The sequence below is a fragment of the Podarcis bocagei genome (genome assembly GCF_964188305.1).
Source record: "Podarcis bocagei genome assembly, chromosome: 8".
Lineage (NCBI taxonomy): Eukaryota > Metazoa > Chordata > Lepidosauria > Squamata > Lacertidae > Podarcis > Podarcis bocagei.
In genome coordinates this window covers 86,039,155-86,049,939 of record NC_138133.1, presented here as the reverse complement: position 1 = coordinate 86,049,939, position 10,785 = coordinate 86,039,155, and the positions used below count along the sequence as shown (strand labels likewise).

Below are 10,785 nucleotides of genomic sequence, written 5' to 3'. Positions count from 1 at the left end.
CCCTCAATAAAAGGTTTAAAATAGGATTGGACAAATCAATGGAGGAGAGGGCCATCAATGTCTACTAGCCACGATATTCTATTTCCATGGTCAGAGGCAGTAATGTTTCTGAATACAGATTGCTGGAAACCACAGGAGGGGAGAGTGTTCTTCTGTTCCATTCCTGCTTGTGGTTTTACCACAAGCACCTGGTTCGCTACTGTGAGAACAAGATGCTGGACTAGATGGGCCACTGACCTTTTATGCCTTTATGATTTACAAGGGACAAAGCAAAGAAGATGCATCTGCATGTCCTTAGGGCAGAGGTGGGGATACTCAGGCCTGGGAGCCAAAGGTGGTCCTCCAAGGCAGACTTTTGGGATGCACACCAGACCACCTCTCTCAATAGCCCTGGTCTGTGTTGGCATGCAGAGGGCCGGGAGGCCACACTGGCAAGCCCCGGCTGGGCCGCTCCCTTCCAGCTCCGATTTACGGTAAATCAGTGACCCAGGCTTCAAAGCCAGGGCACACTATCAGCACGATGAACTGCACACACAGAATAGGAGTGAGGCTTGTGGAAGCATACTACAACTACAGATTTATTAATCATAAATCAGGACAAAGAAGCATGTTGTCTCTCTCTCATGTTGTCTCAGAGAGAACAGCTGAAAGCAAAAACTATACGCAACAGAAGTTCCCAGCATACTGTGCTGGAATGTAAACAGACATGTGACAGGCAACAATTCCACACGTCTGCGCCTTAAGGTGGAATGGAAATGTCAACAGTCTGTACCCAGAATGCTTTTCCCTGGGTGGAATGTGTCCTTGAACTCTGATAACACCCCTTGCTTGCCTACATGAAGGATAGATTGAAATGTGTGCAGAAACTAACTTCCTGCACCAAGGCAAGATGCACACCGATTGCGCCACCCACTTTTGGCCTGGCCCTGCTACCACTTAGCACATGACTCTCAAAAGGTTTCCCAGAAGAGAGGTCAAATGGGCGATAGATCTGGGGCATAGTATAGAATACGAAAAATGGTCAAAATTGTGGAGTGAGGGATTAAAATTTACGGCAAGCGCTGCAATTAGGGAAAATTTGGAAAAGATGATTTACAGATGGTACCTAACACCAGAAAAACTGAGTAGAATGTACAAAACTGCAGACAAGGCTTGCTGGAAATGTAAAACAAAAGAAGGCAATTTTATACACATGTGGTGGACATGTGAGGAAATCAAAAATTTTTGGGACCAGATATATAATGAGTTAAAAAAGATATTTAGATACACATTCCCCAAAAACCCAGAGGCCTTTTTACTAGGGATGGTTGGGAAAGAAATTCAGGAAAAAGATAAAACTCTATTCCAATATTCAACAGCAGCGACCAGGATGCTAATCGCTCAAAATTGGAAAAGCACAAATCTTCCAACGGTGAGGGATTGGCAATTAAAACTATACGACTTTATTGAATTGGCAAGATTGACACAAAGAATTAGAAATTATAAAAATACAAAGCTAAAAGAGGATTAGAACAAATTTATGGTTTATTTTGAAGGTAATTTTAAAAACTTACCAAATACAGCAGGTCTGTTTTAAAACTTCCGATGTGCAAATTAAAAATAATATACCAGCGGTAAAAATGAAACTATTGAAAGTATATACCCGAAATCAGTAGGGAAGGAAGTCATTGTTTTTATGTTATCTGTTGTAGTTTTTTGTCTCTTTTTTACCTTATTTGATTTTTTCTTCTTTTCTCACTTTTTCTTTTTTTTCTTTTTTTCTTTTTAGTATGAATGTATTTGTTTTTTCTTGTTGTGTGTATAAAAGGAATTCAATAAAAAGAATTTAAAAAAAAAAAGGTTTCCCAGAAGAGAATTCGGGAAAAACACGTATTTCCTGCTCTTGTTTAGGTATTGTTGCAACTAAGGATGATGAAGATGAAGGGGCTACCCCCAGAGTGAAGAACTACAGTGGTATCTCAGGTTAAGTACTTAATTCGATCCGGAGGTCCGTTGTTAACCTGAAACTCTTCTTAACCTGAAGCACCACTTTAGCTAATGGGGCCTCCTGCTGCTGCCGTGCCACCGGAGCATGATTTCTGTTCTCATCCTGAAGCAAAGTTATTAACCCGAGGTACTATTTCTGGGTTAGCAGAGTCTGTAACCTGAAGCATATGTAACCTGAAGCATATGTAACCCAAGGTACCACTGTACTGCCCCTCCAAATGTTGTTGGAACCAACTTGTGCCATCTCTGACTGCTGGGCCTGATAGGAGTTGACAGCCAACCACACCTGGAAGGCTACAAGTTCTTCACCCTTGGTGGACTAGACATGCCAGAGTCAAATTGATATGATAGCAGAAGGAAAAAGGTTCAAAAGGAGGCATAAACAATTGTTGAGAGTTGTACTGTATATGCTCCTCTCTTGGATTTCAGTTTTCAGTTTTTGGGATGGCATGACCAAAGTGGGAAGCAAAGCTAGTCCTTTGATCTAGTCAAGGTGAGGGTAAGATTGCTAGGAATATCGCAGTGAGGTGAGACCCCCCCAACTCCTAGTTTTGCAAAGGCACAAGCCACTTGGAAACTCAGACCCTCCAAGTGTCCCTGTTTTCCAGGGACCATCCCCGATTTACAGAAGCCGTCCCGGTTTCTGATTTGATCCCGGAATCTCCCACTTTTCCTTAGGACGTCTCTATTTTCATCGGAGAAATGTTGGAGGGTATAGAGTCAAGTGACCTCTGAGCCAAGGAGATAAGTAACTATACAACCTTTAGAAGACATCTGAAGAAGAAGAAGAAGAGGAGGAGGAGGAGGAGGAGGAGGAGGAGGAGGAGGAGTTTGGATTTGATATCCCGCTTTATCACTACCCAAAGGAGTCTCAAAGCAGCTAACATTCTCCTTTCCCTTCCTCCCCCACAACAAACACTCTGTGAGGTGAGGGAGGCTGAGAGACTTCAGAGAAGTGTGACTAGCCCAAGGTCACCCAGCAGCTGCGTGTGGAGGAGCGGGGAATCGAACCCGGTTCACCAGATTACGAGTCCACCACTCTTAACCACTACACCACACTGGCTCTCTCTGAAGGCAGCCCTGTGCAGTTTTTTTTTAATATATAATGTTTCAATGTGTTTTTTATATATGTTGGAAGCAGCCCAGAGTGCCTGGGGCAACCCAGTCAGATGGGTGGAGTATTATTATTATTATTATTATTATTATTATTATTAGTAGTAGTAGTAGTAGTAGTAAATAGGGCATTCTTATTTCATCGGAGAAATGTTGGAGGGTTTGGAAAATCCCCTGAGTACAGCACACTTAAATGAATGTTAGCTGCAAGGGAGCTTTGGGGAACTCACTCTGTATATACTCAGAGACACTAGGGTAGCCAAAATTAGTTTCCATCTGCTTGGGTTGAACTGTGGCATTTTAAACAGGTGAGGAGTCGGTGGTATTCTCACTAGCCTGTGACCCTGTGCGTTTGAGTCCCTTGCCTTCCTGCCAAGCGGGTGGGGAATCAGAGCTTTCAACCATTTTAACTGACTCACAGTCCAGCATTTTGTATGTATGCTTTGCAACAGGTTCAGCCTTCTCTTCAGGGTAACAGGGCCAAGGGAAAGAAAATCCATTTTTAAAGGGTAGGCCTGATCTAATTAGCCTTTTATCTGAATCATCTCTGCAACTTAAACAACAACAAAAAAGAGGAAATCTATAGCCCACTCTGAGAAGCACAAGCAATGCAGACTCACTCACTGACTTTGACAGCGCATATTGTTCTTGCTTTAATATTGCATTATCCTGGCTTTTCGCTGAGCAGAGTATGTTTTTTGGCGATTACACCTTGGGCAGGGAAAGGCTTTCTAGCTCTGCAACAGCCTTAGTAATAATACATGCCTCTGCTTAATCTATGAGCCACAATCACATCTATCTACCGCACAGAGCAGAGTGCTGAGAGGGATGATGTATCCTGTAGCAATATGCAGGCCCTGTAGTAAATTAAGTTACAGCCCCATTACACGCCACATCGACAGCGGCGTTCTGCGCGTACGCAGCTGGCACTTTGTCACTGCCTTTTGCGTTTTTATAGCCCACGCGGCCATAAATAGCTCTCCCTCAAACACAATGTGCGTTTTTTGCAATTACTTCATTCACCCTCCGGGAGAGGAAGCAAGGGAGCAAAGCGTTTTCGAAGCACCTTGTCCCGCAAGCAGAAGCTGAACAGGAGTTGGGTGCAGGGGAACATTTACTGGAACCGGGCCTAAATAATGCCAGTGAGGGGTGGGACAACCAGAAAAGAATGGCAGATTAAGTTGATGGATTATGCCAAAACTGCAAAAATGACCGGAAGAATCAGAAATCAGGAAGATCAAAATTTTAGTAAGGAATGGGGGAAATTTATAACTTACCTTAAAAACCATTGTAAACAGTTAAAATCGTTACAGTGGTGCCCCGCAAGACGAATGCCTCGCAAGACGGAAAACCCGCTAGACTGAAGGGAGAGGGAAGGGTTGCTTTCTATATGCTTTCTAAGAAGGATCTTCTATACCTTGGATCTAAGTCAATTTCTGAGCTAGAAATAACTTCACCTGCAAAAAAGGCCCCTCGAAGGAATGTAAGATAAGACAGAGGCTGTAAGCTAGAAATAGCCAGACCTGCAGAATAGGCCCCTCGCTTTTTTACTTTAGGAATGCAAGATAAAAAAAAGACACATACGGAGGAGACGGGAGGAAGGGATGCAAGACGCCTGTATAGGGAACAATAGGGAGGGCTGTTTAGAGGGCTATAGACATGCTAAAAATAAGTTGAAAACTTTCCAGTTGATTGGGGAGTTTCTGGAGGGCGTGGGGAGGAGGGAGAGAGCCTACTCAAGGTATAAGAAAGTCTGCAGAGGCGTATTTTTTGGGCAGTCAGTCTTCCAGAAATTATTCTGCTGGCTGTCTCCTGTGCACAGAGAATAAAACTGCTTTCCTCCAAAGAAGGATCTTTCCTGGAGTTTTCTTTACTCTCTCTCTGGATCTGAGGACGCGGGCCAACGGTTCCCTGGCATGGACTAGGCTCAGCCTACATCTTGGTTCCCTGACCGGGAACCTGCCCCACCTCAGAGGGCTGGAGGGAGCCAGGCTCGACCTGGTGGACAGCTCAGATCGGTGATTGCAGGCTCCACGCGCGCACCCTGCCAATTTGTGGGGGGAACCAGCCACACCGCTCCAGAGCAAGGACCCAGGTCGAGGGAGGAAAGAGGACTGGCCAGGGAAAGGAATCCGCAGCAGAAAACGGTAAGCCCAAGGGAAAGGGCGTGGACGTGGGCCCAAGGGAAAAGAGGGAGGCCTGATCAGCCTCACCTGGTTATGCAGTAGTGTGCAGCCGGGAAGGGAATGGTTATGCAGTAGTGTGCAGCCGGGAAGGGAATGGTTATGCAGTAGTGTGCAGCCAGGAAGGGAAAAAAGGGGAACAGAGGCGTGGCAGTGGTGTGCCACCAGGAAGGTTTGGTAAAAAGGGGAACAGAGGGGAAAATTATTTTGGTGTGTTTTGTGTATTGCATGCTGAAATTATTTTGGTGTGTTTTGTGTATTGCATGCTGAAATTATTTTGGTGTGTTTTGTGTTACATGTTGAAATTATATTGATGTGTTTTATATGTTGTATGTTGCATGTCAGATACTTTAGTGACTGAATTGTCAAGTGTGGGCCAGGGCTTAGTGTCCCCTTTGGCCGAGCGATTGTAGGACTGTAGTGTGTGAAGTGTGAGAGAATTTTTATTGTGAATAGGAGCGAAGTATCTGGAAGAAATGGGTTCTGGCCAAAGTAAAAGTACCCCTTTGAAATGCTTTTGGAGATTCAAGCTGATGAGAGGGGAGGATGAGGACATTGTGTAAATTAGATTGGCCCACCCCAAAAGAATAAATTGGCCGTCCATCAGGACCCTTGATTTGCAATTCATTAATCCATTATATCAGAACATTTTGAATGACCGTTCTGATCAAATCCCCTACATTTCCACATGGAAGACCAATGTGGAAAAGAACCCCCCTTGGCTGAAGTCATGCTGCCAAAAGGTCTCAGGCAGCCGTATCTGCTCAGTCAGGAAGACAGGAGGACAACCCCCCAGTCCTCCAGGATTTAGAGAAGGAAGAAGATAAAGTTTTAATGCCCCCACCGCCTTATGCCCCGGCAACAGCCCTGGCACCACCCCCGCCACAGGGAACAGATGGCCCAGCCCCCAATCCCGTGGACAATGCATTGTTAGACCTGGGCGAAGATGGAGAAAGGGAGGAACGAGAAGAGGATGATGAGGATGAGGCATTTGTAGGAAGATTGATTAAGTTGACAAGTGATGGAAAGATATGAACAGAGGAACAGGCAGAACGTTTGAGAAAGTATGTGGAACCTTATGAGAAGTGGACGTCAGTCCCCATATGTTAAAAACAGCGGGATGTATAGGGGAACAGAGAAGAAAGTGGCAGAAAAAGTGGGGAAAGGCAGCGAAAAGAGTGACCCTCCATAGGGCACATAAAGCACAGGAGAAGGGCGCGGCCAGAGTGATGCCTCTCCATAGAGTGTATGACCCTCCGGCCCCCGCGGGACCTGATGGGGTTGTGCCCAATAGAACTCATACAGTTCAACATGTCCCCTTCTCTAGTGCAAATGTTTGTAATTGGAAGAACCAAAACCCTTCATTTGAAGAAAACCCTGCCAATTTTTAAAACATACAACCCCACTTCTTATGATGTGCAATATTTGATGGGTGCCCTGCTAGCTACAGAGGAGGATAGGCGAATTCATGCTGAAGCCCGAGCACACATGAGAATGCAAGGGACAGAGGAGGCCCCTGAAGCCTACTTAAAGAGGCTGAAGGAAGCCTACCGCCAGTATATCCCTGTGGACCCAGATGAGGCTGCCAATGCCCCTATCATAAAAACTGCCTTTGTAGCCCAAGCGGCGCCCGATATCCACCAAAAAAAAATGAAGGTTTTTTATGGGCCACACCCTTGAATGGATGCTGGAATTAGCCCAGACCATTTATAATTAGAGGGAAAAAGAGACCCAGAAGAAAAAGAAGAAGTACCAGGCAAAGAAGTTGATGGCCCTGAAGACAGGAAGTCCACCGTTAGGAGAAGAAGAGGAGGGCGAGGCCGCTTAGGAAAGAATCAGCGTGCCATCTGCCGAAAGGCACCTATTTCTTCTCCCAGGCTAAAATGAGGAAATGTCAGATGCTACTACATCCGCGTTAGAAATTCCAAGTCACCACAGCCCTCAACCCAGCTACCCTATTACCGGTAGGAGAAGGTGAGGAGCCCACGCATGACTGCATTGAAGTAATGAATGAGGTGTATTCTAGCAGGCCTGACCTTAAAGATGAAGCAGATCCCCAATGGCCATCATGGTTTATGAATGGAAGCAGCTTCATTGAGGCTGGACACTGGAAGGCAGGCTATGCAGTGGTAGCCCTGGAAGACCAGGTGATCGAAGCAAAGTCACTTCCACCTGGAACGTCGGCCCAGCTGGCAGAGCTAACTGCGCTTACCAGAGCCCTGAGCCTGGCAAAGGGACAGAAGATAAACATTTATACAGATTCTAAGTATGCATTCCTGACTTTACATGCCCATGGAGCCTTATGGAAAGAAAGAGGTTTGCTTACCTCCAGAGGAAGCCAGGTGGCCCACCCACAAGCCTTATTGAACCTTCTGGATGCTGTATGGGAGCCCGAGGCAGTGGCAGTTATCCATTGTTATGGACACAAGACTGGACCAGGGAAAGTGGCCAGAGGAAACCGATTGGCAGACAGAGTAGCCAAGGAAGCAGCCCGAGAACTGGCCCCCGCCTCGGTTATTGGAGCACTGGTCCCAGAAAAGATTTTAAGCACTACTGACAAGCCAGCTTATACGAAGCAGGAAAGGGACACTGCAGACGCTCAGGGGTTGACGTTGTCCAACGAAGGATGGTACCTTACCCCTGATGACAGGATATGGATTCCAGAGTCCCTTTCTCGGCAGGTTACTCAGAGATACCATGATTCAACCCACATAGGACCAGATGCTACAACTAAGCAGCTGGAAAAATGCTTCTATATAGCCCACCTTTACCAACTGGCAGCCCAGATTTCCAGGAAATGCCTGCTGTGTCAAAAGAATAATCCCAGAGCCGGACCACTGGCTCCCCCAGGGATTCAGCACAGTGGAACTGCACCTATGGAAGATCTTGTCGTGGACTTTACTGAATTACCCCGTTGTAGACTGCACCGCTACCTGCTGGTAGCAGTGTGCACCTACACCGGATGGGTTGAAGCATGGCCCACAAAGACTGAAAAGGCACTTGAAGCAACCAGGTGCCTGCTTAGGGAAATCATCCCTCGCTATGGACTACCAAGGTCCATAGGATCTGACAATGGACCAGCATTTGTTCATGCAGTCCTACAGGGACTGGCTAAAGCGCTCCAGATCAACTGGAAGCTGCATACTGCTTATAGACCCCAGAGTTCTGGAAAAGTAAAGAGAATGAACAGAACTCTAAAAAAATCAGCTGTCCAAGCTGACACAGGAGACCGGGTCTAATTGGGTGACCATGTTGCCCTTGGCATTACTCAGGGTCCGCAGTCTCCCGTCAAAACGGACCCATTTGTCACCTTTTGAAGTTATGTTTGGGAGACCAGTTCCATATGTTAGAATGTTAACTCCATATGTTAGCCAAGATGTGCAATTGAATAATTATGTACAGTCACTCTCCCGAGTTCTTTCTTATCTCAACAGGTGGACCCAGGCTCGCACCCCATGTGTGTTAACTGAACCGTTCCATCAGTTCGAGCCAGGTGACGAAGTGTGGGTGAAAGACTGGCAGCGAGCCCCCCTACAGCCCTGCTGGAGGGGACCCTACACTGTGCTACTCTCTACCCCTACTGCTGTGAAGGTTGCCGGCATCACCCCGTGGGTCCACCATACTCGAGTGAAGAAAGCCATTTCAGACTGGACAGTAACACCAGATCCAGAGAATTCCCTTCGGCTGACCATCTCCAGACGCCCGGTAGACAACCGCCCTGCTGATATCACTCCGGAGGCTGATATCTCCACGCACGGCTGAAGAATTGGATGGGAGGGGCGCCCGCGGGCAGCGTCCCCAACGTAGAAACTTGCTCTCCAGCAAATTCAGAGGCACCAATCGGACTTTTGGTATTGGGCCCGGAACCCCTTGATATAGTCACCCCAAGTGTCAGGCCATTGCAGGGGTGGACATATTCCTGTGGGTGCATGCTGATATATGAAGAGGGAGGAGCCCCTTTTGGGTATAATATCTTGAAGAGACAACACGAGAGCCCAGTCCACCCACAAGGGATTGTAGGGAAATTGCTCCATATAGTAGGTGCCTCAGCAGAGAAGTGGAGAGGCACCCCTGAGGCCCGGCAAATAATTGAATACGAGTATCAGTGGGCCCTTCAGCTGTAGAAGAAAACTAGAAATGAACCCCGAGTATTGGTGGAAGGAACCATGGAAGGATTGGGTTTGGTGGGTAGGAGTGATATGTACCGCCCTTGTCATATGGATGCTCTCGTATTTCTGTTGGCACGAGCGCCATAGGTTTTGTGGAAGGAAGCGATCCCCCTCCATCCCCTTGATGATCCTTCTCCTATTTATGATGGGAGAATCTATTCCCAAGGCCAAATGCTTCCAGGTCTTAAATCGTAATAGCATTTTCCCCACACAGGAAATGAGAAAACAGGGGGCTCAGAGTCCCTATAACAAGTGGCTTCAATTGGCAGAAATAGTAGCCCATGAAGCAAATAAAACTGCTTGTTTAGTTTGTACCCTTGGACCCTTAGATGGAGGAGGAGGAATGCCCATGCTGCCCATACCCCTCAATCGTTCTCAGATCCAATATACATATAGTCCATCCCGCCCAACTCCTTATTGGAACCATTCAGCTCCTTTACGAGTTTATAGGGTCTCTGGATGGTTCTGTATTAATCAAACCCGAAATGCCGTCTACAACTATACGAGGTTTATAGGACGGTCATCATGTAACTGTACATGTAGTAGTCCTTTGGACATCTCTGAATGTGGTGGGGCTTGTACCAACCTTGCACTCATGGTGGGAAGTTCTCGAGCCAGCTGGACCTCTTCTCAGCGCGGCAGTAATATTTATTGGATTTGTGGAACAAAAGCTTATCACATCTATCCACAAAATGGATATGGTGTCTGCTTTCCAGCATTTCTTGTACCTCCAATGTGGATACCCTCTTCCCCATCCCATCGTTCCCGCCGCTTTGCTGATATCTCCAACATCGCAGGGGGTAGTAAACAAACCTGGGGAAAGGACGAATGGCCACCTGAGCGGATAATCGCCCACTATGATCCTGCCTCCTGGAACCCCGATGAGCTAGTAGCAGGCGCCAGAGAGCCCATTTACAATCTCAATCGAATCATCAGGCTCCAGGCAGTGGTAGAAATTGTGGCCAATGCCACAGCCACCGCCCTCCGCCTTGTTGCCACCCAGCTAGATGAAACCCGAACGGCTATTCTCCAATTGCGTTTGGGAATGGACTTCATTTTAGCTAAGCAAGGAGGTTTTTGTGCTGCCCTGAACCTCACAGGTGGAGCATGTTGCTTCAACATTTCAGACCATGGCGAGGCTATCCGTGATCTGGCAGCAAGCATTGAAAAGGTAGCACATGTCCCTGTACAAACCTGGGAGGGCTGGGATATGTCTTGGTTGGACGGCATCTTCCCAGGTGGATGGATGGGGAGAATATTTACTATGGTGATAGGTCCAATAATGCTTCTATTGCTTTTCTGCTTCTGTATGCCCTGCTTGATGCAATGTATGC

At 46.8% G+C, this 10,785-nt stretch overlaps 1 long non-coding RNA gene across 1 annotated transcript; it reads left to right on the top strand.

Moving 5' to 3' along the window:
* The first annotated feature begins 5,284 nt into the window (after positions 1–5,284).
* Positions 5,285–8,193, top strand: LOC308593240. Its single transcript, XR_014010876.1, has 3 exons — positions 5,285–5,381; positions 5,428–5,704; positions 5,739–8,193. It is a non-coding gene; the product is annotated as an uncharacterized lncRNA (long non-coding RNA).
* The last annotated feature ends 2,592 nt before the right edge of the window (positions 8,194–10,785 follow it).